This window comes from Rissa tridactyla, chromosome Z (assembly GCF_028500815.1).
Source record: "Rissa tridactyla isolate bRisTri1 chromosome Z, bRisTri1.patW.cur.20221130, whole genome shotgun sequence".
Classification (NCBI taxonomy): Eukaryota; Metazoa; Chordata; class Aves; order Charadriiformes; family Laridae; genus Rissa; species Rissa tridactyla.
This window is the reverse complement of record NC_071497.1, coordinates 72,703,646-72,719,389: the sequence shown is the minus strand read 5'-3', so window position 1 is coordinate 72,719,389 and position 15,744 is coordinate 72,703,646. Positions and strand designations below refer to the sequence as shown.

Genomic DNA, 15,744 nt, shown 5'->3' with positions numbered 1-15,744 from the left:
CCAAATGGAACATTAAAAGCTCTCATGGAAAATGATTATATAGCACACCACCAAAAAATTGCAGAGACTGATGGCAGGCCGCATTTTTGGCAATACTGAACAGCCATCACCCCAAATACATCCAGGCAGAAATGCAGGTAAGTATGTGCCTAAATCAAAGCCTTATTGCTAGAAAAAAGAATATTCTGCTAAGCAGGTGGAGAATGCTCATTTTACTTCTCTCGGAGCAAATATACTAGTTTAACCTTCAAAGTGAAAGAAAACACACCTATATCCAGATAGAAATGCATATATCAAATTACACATCCTACTATTGCCAACAGAAAGCTTCCAAAAAAATTCCCCTATCTAAAAGACCACGCCAGAAGTACACATTTCTGGGAAACCAAGCAAATTGCCAATACAGCTGACAGTAAAGACAATGAACACAGAAACAGAAGATGAACTGGCTTTCTTTAGTAGAGCTTTGCTGATCCCACAGCCTTCAGTCTTTGAATTTAAAGCTAGCTGAGTAATAAAAAAAATGCAAGTAGAATTAATAAGATTTATTTGAGAGGGTTTGGCTGATTTTCACTAAAGTACATTCTTCCACCTCCTTAAAAAATTCCCAAAGTTGAGACAAAAACCTCTCTTTAGTAATCTAAATGCAGACTTTCCCTCTCTGTTTTATAACATGGCAGCATTCCACGTTATAAAAGATTCGCAGGACATGAATCACTAAAACTCGTTTATAAATGAAGGCTGAATCCCATTTGGGAATCTGGCTTTCCCTAGTTCTGAGGAATTAATTTAAGAATCTGCTATTTCTCTTTCCGAAAGCTGATAAAATAATACAAGTTGCCTATCTGCACCAAATGCACTCTCCTAATCTGCAGGAGCGGAAAAGGAAACAAAGACAGTGTTAAGATATTATACAGTAAATGTGCAGGAGTGCACAAGGCCAATTTTCAGTCCTCTGAGACAAACTTTGTTTTGCTGTCTTTTTTTCCTGTCAAGCACAAGGAGAAAAATTCCCTCCTCACTGCTTCCTCCAGCTGCCAAACAGCAGCATCACTTCGGAGATGCTGGGAAGCCACCACCGCCACCTCGCAGCCACCCCAGGCTGCTTCTGCTCTGCAACGTGAAGTTGAGACGTCAGGATGAAACACGCAAGCTCAATGCAAGGATGGACACTTTCACAAATTCATTTTCAAAGCTCCTGGTCACGAGCACCATCTACAAAGGCACGCGTTTTGGAAAGAAGTGCTACCAACAACAGTAAAGGTGCACCCCAGCTGGAGTAAACATTTCACCTGTCTCAGAGTCTAAGGCCAATGTGCAACTGCACCTGCTTTCCAGTATTTCCAGTTCTTTCTTCTTCCAATCCCGGGACTGTTAAACAGTATGGAAATACAAATAATCAAGCTGCAGACTGGAAGAGCTGGTGGATACTCCCAGGTAGCAATTAGCATGAGAAGCACCCTCACCTGGCAAGGAGATGAGAGAAAACTCTGCATGGGATTTCCTGACCTGGGGAGGGTGACGCATGAAGGCTACACACAGGACAGGGATCAGAAAGGTTGAAGTCATTTGCTGAAGAAATCCACGAACAAGCACTACAACTCCAGGGTGATTTTGCGACAGCGTTTAGTGCCCATTGGACAGCACAATACACATACAGACACACAAACTGAGACCCTGGCGACTTGCCTTCAGAAAGGAAAATATACAGAAGAAGCAGATGTCAAATAGTTTAATCATAGCAATGGATACAATTGTGAGAAGGATTTGGAAAGTACAATGAAAGAATCCTTCGAGTTACTCACGTCAACCAAAAAAAACGCCACCAAACAACAGCAAGCCAGGTGGCTTATAGAGAAAACTGGGAAGAATATCCCTGCTGGGAGAGCTGGGCTGGAGAGAAAAAAGCAGCACAGTGATACTGAAGAGGCAGAGCAGTCAGGCAGAGCAATGGACTGAAAGGGCAGGACAAAGCAAAGAGACGCTGTAGGAATCGATGGCTTATTTTTACCACAATTAGAACTGAACTTATTAGATTACATTTTTTGGGTTTTTTCAAGCTAAATATACATTTTGCAGACTTTGTCTTTTGTTCTCACTGAGTTATGCCTGTTTTCAATTGATTCGTATGCTAATTTGGAAACTGTTAGTCCTACTGGAGCCGTTTGCCACGCATTGCCCAGCGTACACCATGCAAGAGTGGCTCCCAAGCCAGACGTTGCACTTGATGTTCCTAGCGTGAGATTTTCAGAACAACAAAGACATTTCAAAAGAAAACTGGATGTCTAACTCCTCAGTTTGGAAGTCCTTGCCCGTATCAGTTAGCCACCAAGCACGTGGTTAAACACAAGAACATCCATCGCTACTCACAACACAGCACTGCTCTCCAGATGGTAACAACAGAAAACAAACTCTTCTGACAAACACAGTGAAACCTAATACTACCAAAAATAGACTAAATATGTTTTGGGATATCTGGAAGCCTGTTCAGGATTTATTGTTGTTACATATTAGGCAAACGTTATTATAGATTACACCCTAACCCTTATTAGACATCAGAGAAGGCACACTAGAGGCCTGGATTGCAGTCCAGTAAAGGTTGACTTCACGCTGCAGCTATTTCCTCAGTTGGGTCTCTCCATCCATCTGCAGAGTTTCATCAAGCTCATAAGGACATAGTATGCTGAGACCTCACCTCCTCCTTCTGAGTGAACTGAACCTGGGCAGCTTGTTCAAAGGTTATTGCAGGGGTAAGAGGACAGGCAAAGCATTATCAGATAAGCCCGACTTCCTTAGGAAGTCAGCTCAAATTAACAAGCACAGATTCTTCTCCTGTAGAGGTGCAGATGGAAAACACCTAATCATCTGAACAAAGAACAAAGCAAAGGGGTGAAGGTTAAGGGACACTACTGGCCAAAAGAGAAATTTTGATCTCCTAGGCTATTGTGCTGTTGCAGGAGAAGGAAACACCGCCGAGTCATTTACACACTCACATTTTAACCCATTCAAAAATTTTCTTAATACTTACTACAACTGGAAAATTAATACGGCAGTAAGTTGAAGGACTCAACTTAATGTATTTGCGTAAATCTGATACAGCTACACACATTTCCTGATATGCTTGAATTTGGTGACCTCATGGTCAGCACACTTCCTTGAATTCTTGTGCTTTGCAACGCAGCATGGAACAAGTATGCTGAGCAAAGGCATACAGGTCCGATTACTTTGCGTATACAAAAATCACCTCTTGTCATGAATGCTATGGCCACCCACTATGCCTTTTCAATATTTAATAAAGTCACATAGCACAGAAACAAACGTGCCCACGTTTTTTGCACTGCAAACCTTGAATCAAATGAAAATGCAGGGAGAAGGTTACCCATTTCTCCAGTGCTTGCTACATTTTGCTAATACTTAACTGAAATAAAACACAAACCAAATATTCCAAAGCACATTTCATTTTCTGGGGGTACTGTCAGTCTCTGTGTAGTTCTCAAGACAGCACATCTTCAGAGGAAAATAACATTTTCCCACCTTGTCAATCACGCTTTACTCAATGTAAGGTTCAAGGGCCAGACTATGTCACTTAGGCTTCACAAAGAGGGTTGCAGAAAAAAAATTCCGGTTCTTCAGAAGAGTCATGTTATCTACATAATTCTGTCCCTAATAGTTCTCTTCAGCTCGCATGTCCTTATGAACTAATAAACGTTAAAGAAGTTGACCTTATTAATGAAAGAGTTTATTTTCCTTATTCTGGCAATGTCCAAAAACTTATTTTGAACTATATGACCTTTAATCTTCTTTCCATCACAGGAAAAGCCTATTTAGTTTTATAAGAGAACACTGATAATTACTGAAGCAATTCCAAGTGTGTTTTTTTTTAAACCGGCAATGACCTGAAGGTTGGAATCCTTCATTGTTTATAATGAAACCTGTGGTATTCAAATTATTTTTAAGGTACAATGAACTGAATCCAAAGAAAGTCTGTCTTCATGTGTACAAACAGCATATAAATAGATCAAACACTGAAATGCGGCTTTCACATTAAATAATATATTGAGAATAATGAGCAACAGTTATGCAATATCCTTTTAGAGTGAATGTAAGGAATGAGAGTCACTTACGAGAAATAAATTGATTTTTTAGTAATCGAGGGAATGGGCAATTCCTGACACTATAGATCTATATTTTCTGAGAAATTCCCATTGTATTCATCTTTCTTGAGACTTCAATAGCTCTCATGCGCTGCTGTATTTCCACTCTTAGTAAGTACCAGAAGTGTCACACATGAAGATGTACTGCAGCACGCTGTCGTGTGTAGGCTACCCTTCCACTGGGGTGAGAAAATGCTTTCCTCTCTGCTCCACTCCCCAGTGGGCACTCAAGTGCTGCCATTCTCTTCCCAACCTCTCCAAAGAAGGAAGGTCTACAATATAGCATGACATTATTAGAACAAGTCTGTCCGTGCGTAATTACATAGCAGTTGGCGTTTATTTCTTCCACATACTGTTTTAGTTATATCTTACTCCCCTCCAGCTTTTCATTTATGCATATACATGCATATCCTCCTTTTAAGGCTGCAAAGTATAGGAATTAATCTTAAGTACTCAGAAATGCAAATATTGACTTCTACAGTTGATATGCATCAGAGCTGGTCTCTTTCCTAATTAACTTTCACAGACGCAAGAGACACCACTGCCAGGATGTAAAGAATAAATATTAACTCTTGCACTTGTGCCTACATGTACACGGACACGCTACTGGAAACCACGACTTTCTCTCTCTCCCACACGCATGCGTACTCATGGAACCAGTACCCTCTCATTCTCTTGCTAAGCTAATACCACTCCTTGTCCTCTCACTACTCTCTGCTCCTCTCACAGAGGTCTCCAGGTGCCTGCAATGGACTTGCAGTCCACTCATGGATCGGTTCTCATAGCAGGACAGCTAGCAAATCAGTGCCCAACATGAATGGATTCATTCACGTTATCCTTTCTATCCCTCTAATAGACTTTGACGCCTCCAAAATATAGATAGCCTCAGCTGAGTTTTAGTGTATTCCTCTTATCCCCAGCTCTACAAACATGCTGCACTTCCTTAACTGTATTGCAATAACTGAAATAAATCACGTACTGCAATGCCAAAGGCATTGTTGTAAAACAAGCTGTTGTACAATTAAATTAACACCTGGTTTATATTTCAAATAATTTAGGCCACCTATTCAGTTTAGGGGGAACAAAATATATAAAAAAGTTCAAATTTTGTTTTCAGTTTCTGCGAAATGATTTCAGTTCTGATTCAAACATAGATTGAGATCTCTCAGTCCACAACATTGAAAAAGATACTAAAAAAATCCCAAATTTATTCAGAATACCGCAAATGGGAAGTTTACATCTTGCTTACATTCTTGATTTTGCTTGATGTAAATAAACTAGCAGCTCTTTAGCTGTTTCACAGAGGGTCTCAGAAAGGAAAATACTGCTGTAAAGTACTTTGCAGAGGGATAAAACACTTGAGCAAACTGCACCATTAAAATAACGCTCAGCAAATGGAACAAAGCAATGAAGAGCTGAACATTTTGAAATAATACACTAGATGGCTAGGACCCATATGTATCATTTTTATTGCTGTAAAGTAAAAGAATGCTTTTCTGTCATTCCTTTTAGAACTTAGCAAAAGCAGTGAATTGAGTCCCTGTATACAACCCACCAGCAAGTGCTGAGACAGCAGCGTCTGTAAGGCTAATGATGCTGCACCTCATTTAAAACTGAAAGGAGCTCATAGAAAATTGAGACTGCTACTAATAGGAGGTAGAGTGAGTCAGTTCCACAAGTCTCTCCTGACCTGATTCACACTTAGAATAAGAATACAAAACAGAAATTTTCATAGCCACAACTGCACTTCGTCTCACATCTTCACATCATTTTCACGTGACCATCACTACATCATCTGTAACTTGGAACTGCCTCTTCTCCCTCAACCCTCCCTTAAAAGCAAGACTCTTCTCCTGAAGATATCTTTTTTTTTTTTTTTTGCTTTCTCTTCTCAAGGGTGACTATAAAAAAGTGCTGTGGAGAGAGAAAAACAACCTTGGATTTTATGCACACATATCATTCCAACTTTGCTATCTCTGTTTAACAGGGTTCTTCCTTCCTGCTATTATTAGTAAATCTCACGGTTTACTTCTCTCGGTATTGAGCTGGCAGATGATGTACAAAAGAAGAAGGATTTCTTACTTATTAGCTTCTGTCACCAATCAATCCTGTACACCTACACAGTGGCATGGAAAAATCTCTTCCTGTGGAAGGCTGTTCATCACATTTTTCATGCATTGTTGCTGATATGTTTAACTTTTTTGTTTCGCAACTCAGCAATGAAGCAGCTATTGTTTCCAAACTGCTGAGCAAGTCCAACTGTGGGAACGAGAGACGTGCGACAATTCTCAATGGTCTCTCTGGTGGCTGCAGACCAAGGTGCCCAGGCACGGGGGGAGAAGGCGGGGGCGAGGGGAAACCCAACTGCAGAGAAGAGAGAGTTAACTGGACAACTAACTGTTTGGTGTAGTTTATATGAATGACTTGTTCTGCTTCAGTTTATTTGTAGTTTCTATTCCAGTATTTTATTCCTTAGGAAAATTTCTGCTCTTTATGCATCTAATCAGGTCCATACAGTGCATGACTTACAAGGCCAAGCACGTTCTTACAAGCTTACCTCTCTAAACCGAGGGACCAGCAAAACCTCTAATGTAAATTTCATGGTATGAAACACCAACACCTCACTTTTTCTTCTGTTTGTGAAATCCTCTTCTACAAAAGCTTGTGCCAATCACACCATGGAGCAAGTCATTAGAACCCACATAGCATCTAAAAATAGCACCACCTCAGACATTTTTGAGAGTAATCTGCTTTTTCCCATTTCTGCAATTTTGCATATTAAAGAGCTACACACTGGACCTATACAAGGATCATATTTGCAAGACATATTTAGATGACAATGCATATGCCTCAGGGACATAAATATTTGAGTTTAGAAAGTATATACAGAAAGTCTTTGTGAGCTATGGTAGGAGAGATTAAAAAGATCAGAGGTACATATATGTATTAGGAATGCAAGTGACAAGTATCTTTTTTTCCAAATAAGAAATTTTTATAAAAAAACCCAACAATCCGCTATCACTAAAGATGGTAAAAATTAATGCATATTACTTCAAAAGAAGAGATCAACTGGAGACAATTATTACCAATACGTGTTAAATTCTTATTAAAGCGATCATTTCATCAAATATTTGGGTTTAGACTGCAGCATCTTATTCATCTTAATTCTCAAATCCCATGAAACATGCAGCTAAATGCTATCAAAGATCACCTGTGCCCTCTGACCAGAAGGTATTTCAAAGTGCTGCTCGTGACTAAATGCTGATTTATACAAGATAATAAGCCTCAGTAACCACGTATATACACATATTGCTCGCGAATTTGCAAAACACGTAAGTATATGACTAATTCTATCTTATGAATAAAGGTATCCATAAACTTACACTTGCACTGTTGGCAGGAGCCCAGCTGCAGGAGCCTGTGACAGGCTCGGTCCTTAGCCTTCAGTATGGGACAGCCAAATGCTGAGGTGGGCAGTCACGTTGGGTACCTGAAGTTAAAAGATTCATATATAACCCGTTGGGAAGAATGCTACACTGTGTTTAAGTGTGCAGACAGGAAAATTAACACTATTTTGCTGAAAGCCTGTTAGTGACCTAATTCTACGGTCAGCCATTGTAACGCTGAGTGCTCGCTCCCATTTCTGCCGGCAGTAATCACCGCCCAGACTCCAACTCCGAGTTACCTGCTGATTAGCAAGCATGCACACAGCAGGGCAACGCGATAACAGACAAGAATCTAACGTTTTCAAGGATACATTCTTTGCATATTAACATCAGCTGCACCACTCGTTAGTTGAAATATGGGGACGAGACCAGAAAACGTTCAATTTTCAAAGTATTAGTTACCACAGCTCAAGCAAATAAGGACATAAAAGTCACTGAAAATAAAAGTCCTCACAATTTATTCTGTACAGATGAGGCTACCTTACAAAGGTGCTCAATCCAACAGCACACGAGAAAAACTAGCCATTCATTAGCAGTGGAAATGATTTAATCCAGTACAAAGTCGATTTATACACAGGATCAAACGATTACTTAGAGCAGTTTGGGTCTGAGAGATCGTCTGTTGTTGCAAAGCCTAAAACAATGCAACTATTAAGTTCAACAAGGTTACTTGATCACAGTTCTCAATTACCTACACAGAGAAAGGATTTAAAGATAACCCACAATATATTGAGATATAAGAGTCAATGCAATGTAGCAGACCTCCACTGAAAAGTGCCCATTGTGAAAAGTAGAGCTAATTAAGTATTAGCAAAGCTCTTCATGGATGGGGTGAACTGATTGAAATAAAAAATAAGATTGGATGCATTCCTAAAAAAATTCTAAATATGGGCTCAACACAAATCTTCCCAGATTAAAGTCTTTGGTTCATATTGCACCAGCGTCAGACTAGATTAGCATAAATCTTCCACAGATCTCACATAAATTAGTGTTTTAATGGTGAAGGAAGACAATATACAGGGGGCAAACTACAGATTTTGAGGTAAGATTTAAAACGAGGATCACACGACAGGTTGCTGGATTTACATCCAGACCGATCCTGCCATTTGAAACATGAGGCAACATTTGGTCAAAAATATCTTCTTTCGAAAACCTCCTAGCATTTTGGAAAAGAAACAGGCAAATCGCATTTCATTTGGAGGAGAAGGCTATTCTATATTGGGAATTGTGACGATACTGTTCTAGCAGATGAATTATGAGTTACGTGCCTGGAGACCTGTACACCAAAGACTTCTCATAGCCATGACCCTTGGAGGAGTATGGAGCAGGGGGAAGGAGGGGAAAAGGAAGAGGAACACGTAGACTCTAGGGAACAGATATTATTATCCTCAGAACCATAAGAAACCCTAGAAGAAGTAAAGGAGTTTGATGTTTATGTCCACCTTAGACACAAAGCACTTGTTGCACATAAGACAATACTGAAGTCTACAATACAAATAAATCACTTTTTGTTTTGCTTTTTCTCCCTCTTCTCCTCTCTCTCTCTGTCTGTTATTAAACATTAAAAGCTTATCTCCTTGGTTTTAGCTCTAGAGTAGCTGTAAAACCTCAGAGGTCAAACATCTCTTTTGCCGCTTTTAGCTCCAGAGTAGCTGTAAAAGCTTGGGGGTCAAACATGTCTTTTGCCGCAAGTGTGGAACTTGATCCAAAACATGAAATATTGTGAAAATTAGTTGTAGTTGGAATACTTATAGCTTACTTTCACCTTTGGGCTTCAGAGTCTGCAGACGCCCTACCTATGATACTGGCCACTATAATTTTCTTCTGAAGTTCATTTGATTTAAGCAGCATTTTTGCCCTGCAGTAATATTAAGAACAATTATTTGAGAAAGATATTCTGAAGCTCTGTCCCCACTGATTTTATAGTTAAGAGAGGCCATTAGATCACCTAATTCAAGAAGGGCAAATCCATGGTCAGCCATACAAACAGGGTTACACGTTTGTACAGATCACACGATGAGCAGCATGGCTGCCTTGGCACAAGAGCTTCTGGGTGACCACATTAAGTCCTGTTTGGAAGGGAGAGGGGCTGCCAGGCTAAGACAGATACCACCAGACAGCCCCAAAGGGCAGCTGCCTCCCCAGGCCCGACCTATGCTGAGCAGAGCCATGCCTCAACTCCCACTTGTCCAAATCTCCCTCTCCAAGGTATGTGGGATGGGATGTGCAACTCTCAAACATGCGAGTAATTCAAAATGCAGCTTGTAAAGTTACAGAAAGCACGAATATCAGAGATGCTCAAACCACCCAGTGGACTGCAAAGGGGAGTTATCTTCACCCTCGGCCTAAATGCTGCAAGACACAGTGTCAGGTTAATGGCTGGACTCGATGATCTGGAAGGTCCCTTCCAACCTTGACGATTCTACGATTCTATAATAAGACAGGCTCGCCTTCGCACTGTTTGAGACCACCATGCCCAAGTCTGGACTCGACCACTTTACAGCAAGTGCCCCAGGTCACCATCTGGCTCCAAGCAAGCTTTTTCCGTGCTTCTACATTCAAAGCCCTTGAAATTAAAAGAAAGTAGTTTTGAAAGCTTTAGGCTGGAATGTGTGGCACAAAGTGGGGGGATAGAGCTGGCTTGCTCTGCTCACCATGCTACTCAAGCTTGCCATAAGCCATATACACACCATCCAGAATAAACATTTAACCATGTTACGTAGTCAACTGAGCCTGCATTTCCTCTTAGAGTAGGAAGTAACTGATTTATTTGGAGAGTAAAACTAGTTTAGATGGATGGCTGAGGCCCAGAAGTAAAACATGGACCATTTCTGAGCCAGACTGACAGTGTAAACCACCTTCAACCACCCCTGTTACTTGTAGTTTTATTATACCTTTAAGCAACTTGTGCAATAATGACAAAATTATGCAAGCATAAGAAGCATTCCAGCATACTTTTCAGTGTTTATCATCCAAAGAAATGGTACACATACATTGCTTTATTTAAGTTTCATAATTATGCACTACGAACTACCATGTTACCTTGATATGAAGCTATCTACGTTCAGTCAATACTAAGAAGCTATTATGAGTGCAGCTATAGGTACACAACAAGCACAAATATATACCTCTATTTTGACTGTGATCAAAATGCAGCAAGATATATTGGCAGGGAACGCTGGTATAATGTTGCTCATCAATATAGAAGCATACCAAAAAAAAAATTAAACCCCGCAGTAATTCCCTAGCCAATATTACTCTATCAGTGAAAATATTTGGATGGTGAAGAAAAAGCTGCAGCATAAAAGCAACCCAAAGAAAGCACTACTTTATCTACTTAAGACTTCAGGAAATTTCGGAAGGCTAAGGCGGGCTGAAAGGCTGCGCTTTTTTGTTTTGCAGGAAGCTGCCCCTAAAATGCTGGGTTTACAGGCGAGGAAGGAGACTGCTCCCTGACAAAACATGGCCCAGGAGAGGCGGAAGCTCTCCTGCTCCCAGGTGCTCCCCGAACACCAAGCTGGCAACGCAGGCTGCCCATCCCCTGTGCTGCGGGTCTGATTTTTGGCAGGGTAGGAAGTGAGGCAGAATTCTGGAGCAGGGAATTGCTACAGTGCCGTCCTTGTTTCCATGACACGTGCTTTTATAACTTGTGCTCCCTGAGGTAAAAGGCATAATTTGGACTCAACAGCTGACAACTCAGCAGTTCTCTGCCTGTGGGATAAGGGAAAGCTGCTTCTGTTGTAGCAACAGTCTTTGACCTCACTCCAGTGCCAGCTCCAGACCGCGCATGGCAAGGAGGGGGGACATGCCCTTCAGAACCTTACACACTGACCAACATTCATACCGACGGGTTAGGAGTTATTTTTAGTTTAAGCACTTTCTGCTTGCAGCGAAACCTGCTACTAGGAGTGATTCCAAGAGGCGGCAGCAGGGAAAGGCAGACAGCAGCAAAGTGGCAAAAGCCCCCACTGAGAGTTTCTGGCGCTTGGAGGAAGTGCAAGGACCATATAGACGCACAGCGGGAGGGCTCCCACAGCCTGCAAATTTAGGGATTGCAAATTTTCCAGGGGAAGGAGGACAGCAGTGACCACCAAAAAACTGATGGTGCACATGAAAAACACTCCCTGGTGTCAGATCAGAACCTCAAGATACCATTCACTCTAATCACCATCTGCCGGTTTCTAAGTCAATAAGGCAGGCAATGACCATGGGAACCTCTGCATTTGCTGGTGATCGGTATTCTAGCTGTCCCTCGATCCCCCACAGGCAGGTAAGAAAACAGCTCTGGCCATCTAGGAATTTATATGGCTCCCATCTTTGCCCTGCTAATGACTCTGGAAGAGATCCACAAGATTCTGGAAGATGATCCCTGGAGGCATTTAAGCACCTGAACTTTTGCTGCTTAAACCTAAATGAAACATGTTCCAAAACCCCATTTGGCTGCAGCTAAGTATTAGTGGGGGGGGGGGGGGGGAAGAAAAATGAGAGAGGTGATGATAAATTCTGTAGGCATCAGCATGCACAGATGCAGTGTCTCATCTTTGACAGGGCCGCAACACTTGCCTGATGCTCAGACACTGAAGATTCACAAAGATCCACTTTATTCCCTGCCTGTGTCTGCTGATAAAATGTGTGCAGAACCACAGAATCACGTTCCCCAGAAAAAGCAGAAGCCATCGCTTTTGTCTAAAGGCAGAGCCAGAAAAAGAGAGCAGCAGTGGTACTCCCTTTTCTAAGGCAGCCCAGCCACTGCCGTACTCACTGGGGTGTGGGGAACACTTTCACCACCCCAGAGACTACTCGAAGTGACAGACAAGTCAGGATGGAGACTTTTCCAGCCTTTCTCTAGATAGCATTTCTCTCTGCAACTTAAGTAACCACTGACTCGGAGCAGGATTCCGTGTCCTTGTGAGAGGGCACTCGCTGGAACCGAGGGATCATGAGCTCCAGGTCCTGCTCCCAAGGATTATTTATATCTTATATATTAAACTGTTTATATTAAACTGCTTATGGAATGAAATATATCAACCATCTTTGGGGCTAGAGCACAATCACCTCTCAAGCCTTATCTAGGAGTAATTTATTTTTCTTATTTTTAGACAGAAATTTGATGCCTAACAGTCAAAAAGGTCATAACTAAATCTCAGGGGAAAAGATGGACCAAAACACGAATCATTACAACTAATTCTAGCTAGTTATGGTAACAGGAGTAAAAATGATTTTCATTTTTACAGTCTCCCTGCATGCAAATCAATGACTAACTCAGAGCAACACGTCCCCTCTCAAAGAGCCACCAGTATCTCATTTGAGCTCTCAGTCCTTCCACCTATATATCTTTAAACCTCCCTCATGGACGGGGTTGATGGTTGGACTAGATGATTTGGTTGATGGTTGGACTAGATGATCTGAAAGATCCCTTCCAAACTAGGCAGTTCCATGATTCTATGATTCTAAGACTCGCATTAGACCTTTTCTTCGACTGCTAATCAACAACCCTTCACTTGAATCATCTCTGTATTTCAACATCAGTCTGAATCTAAGATCCCAGTGTTTCTATTATAACTGTGTCCTAGATCAATATGTATTATTGAAAATGGAGCAAAACTATAAGAAGTTTGCTGATTTCTTTTTTCTGTTTTCCTTTCGTTTATCCAAAAGCTGCCTTTCAACAGCTCAAATAAAACATAAGCTGTCATTTAAAACTCTATCAGTTCATTTTTGTTTTCACTCAACAAACATATCAACACAACAGGATCTGCTAAGTTTAATATCCTCTGCATTCCTCTGAGCACTAGGCACACGGTATAAGTGGAAAAGAACCTCATTTACCTGTTCACATCATCTATTGGGTCATTAGCAGTAAAACATAATCTGTCTGCATCAGCCTTGTGATGCACTCCTGAGCACTCTGCAAGATAGAGTCAGTATTTATAAATATCTAGAGTGTTTAAAGACTGACAGACACTTTCTGATTGAGGTGCTGTTTCATCTTTCAGGTGGAATTCTTACTAACATACCGAGTTTAAACACGTCTTCTCAGAAGGCACAAAACCCACTGTCAGTCATCCACTGGATTAAACAGTCTAAAATTCATTCTCTAAGAGAGTTGTTTCTAATAGTTTTACAGGCTCTGTTCAGCATTACCTATGGATATTAATAAATTCAGACTTTTTTTGAACACTTACTAAAGCCCTGAGCTGCACAACGTTGAAACAGAAGTGACCTTTTCGCCATAGACCGTAACTCATCAAGCACTTGAAAATTAAAGCCCCATGAATTCCCTGCTAAAGTAGCAGCAGCAACTTTGCCACCTATGAAAATCAGTTTCTCTCTCTTTCTTGGAGAGCATCTCCACCCATGTGGCTGTTCCCACGTATTCCTGACTTGCCTTCGGCAAGTCTGTGAGCATGCCCTCACCCAAAGGTTAAGTCTCTCCCTTTCCTCAGCTCGCCTGTAAAGGGATTTTGCACAATCTAACACATAGATAGTGCTTGACACTGGTTTCTTTAAGTGACTGAAGCAATATGTTTGGAGAGTGCACAATGGAAACTGTTATCATTGAATAGTGCTGATAAAAGTTTGAATAGGTGAAACACTGATAAGATGAAAGGATGAGAAGACTTAGTAAACGGAAAGCAAAATCAAACAACCGGGCTGCCTAAAAGCTATACTCCAAACCATCTCCAAGTTAGTGATTTTTAAGCTTTCCATTTGTGGACTTCTGCAACATTTCCCAATGTAGATACATAGCCCTGCAGCCTACTGACACTAGACTGTTTTTCCTTAGTACCCTCAGCAGACCTCTCAGAAATAATCTGCAGAGCCCTATCCAACTCATGCCGAGCAATACCAGCCAACTGCAGATGTGGCACTACTCCTTCCGTGGATCCACTCCCGGCATTTGCTTCTGTCTCTTCCACATCCTCATCCTTCCCCTCATCAAACATAGTTTTTGTTTTGATCTTGATTCATACTGGGGCCAAATCCAGGAGGCTTCTATGCACATGGTTACCTTTATCACCAAAAATGTACAGAAATCAAAGCTTATCTTTATCACCAAAACGATACCGCATACAATGGTTGAGAAGTCAAGGACAAGCACAGACTTTTTGCAGATCAAGTTATTCATGCATTCTTCCCTACAGAATATGCAAAGCTTTATATATAAAGTACATGTGCACTGATGGATTTATATTAAACAACATGCTGTCTCAGCTGGCATTGCCACACGCTGATTTGAGAGGGAACATGGCATGACATGGACTTTTTAATCTTCCCCTCAGCTACTAAAGCTGCTAAGTCTGATTAACAGTCTGGATTCATGCTGTGGAGTTGAACTAAGGGTTTAAGAAGAATTTAAAGAATTCTTTTACAGTAAGGAAAAAAGGCAGAATGGACTTCCAGGTGAGATGTCAAAGGCATGTCACATTCCCTTAGGTAACAAGCTGGGTTTCAAATACAGCAGAAAGCTACCCAATGTCCATGCTTCCCTGAAAGGAATTTGACAGGACATGGCCAGCTTCTTTATGGAATATGAACATTTCACTATTTTTGCAATGGAAATTTTAAGTGCGAAAGTCTGTGGGCAAGAATCAAAGTGACAATTCCTACACAGCAGCTCACAGCCTAAGTCTCCCTGGCACTGGGTGATTACAATATCTATCCCGTTCGCTTTACTCCTGTTTACAGCAAAGTTTCCAGGCATCCACCACTGATTACAATTAAAAAACAAACAAACCACGTATATCACCAATTCCTACTGAATCAACACACTGCATGCCAGCACAATATGCCTAGTTCAAATCTACTTACACGCGTTGAATTTTAACAAGGGAATGACGTTCTTTCCAGAACTACCTCAGAGGCTTACAGAGATCTTTTTTAAACACAATCTCTAAACACATTAGAAATCCAATCACTCAAAACAGACACAGCAAGCTGCCACTGCGCCGGTGTCCCTGTACGGCCAGTGTGCGGCGAGGCGCGCAGCGCGTCTGGATGCTCCCCAAGAGCAGAACGGGCTCTGGATTGCCCTCCCAAGCTCCCCCCCTTCCCCACCCCCCTTTTTTATTTTTTTGGAAGGAGCTGCTTATTAAAAAATAAAATAAAATAAAATATCAAAGCGCAAAAAGAGGCATAAATAT

At 41.2% G+C, this 15,744-nt stretch overlaps 1 protein-coding gene across 9 annotated transcripts in view; it reads right to left on the bottom strand.

Moving 5' to 3' along the window:
* Window positions 1–15,744, bottom strand: part of LIFR (LIF receptor subunit alpha) — a 90,048-nt gene that overhangs the window by 39,473 nt on the left and 34,831 nt on the right. For 3 of the 9 annotated variants that reach the window (XM_054185318.1, XM_054185320.1, XM_054185321.1), the window contains exon 2: window positions 7,538–7,644. The exons of 5 other annotated variants lie outside the window; for them this stretch is intronic. The gene's annotated coding sequence lies outside the window, so the exon portion shown is untranslated. Of the gene's footprint in view, window positions 1–7,537; window positions 15,525–15,744 lie in introns of those variants that run through there. One more of the 9 variants, XM_054185322.1, reaches the window with a different exon arrangement.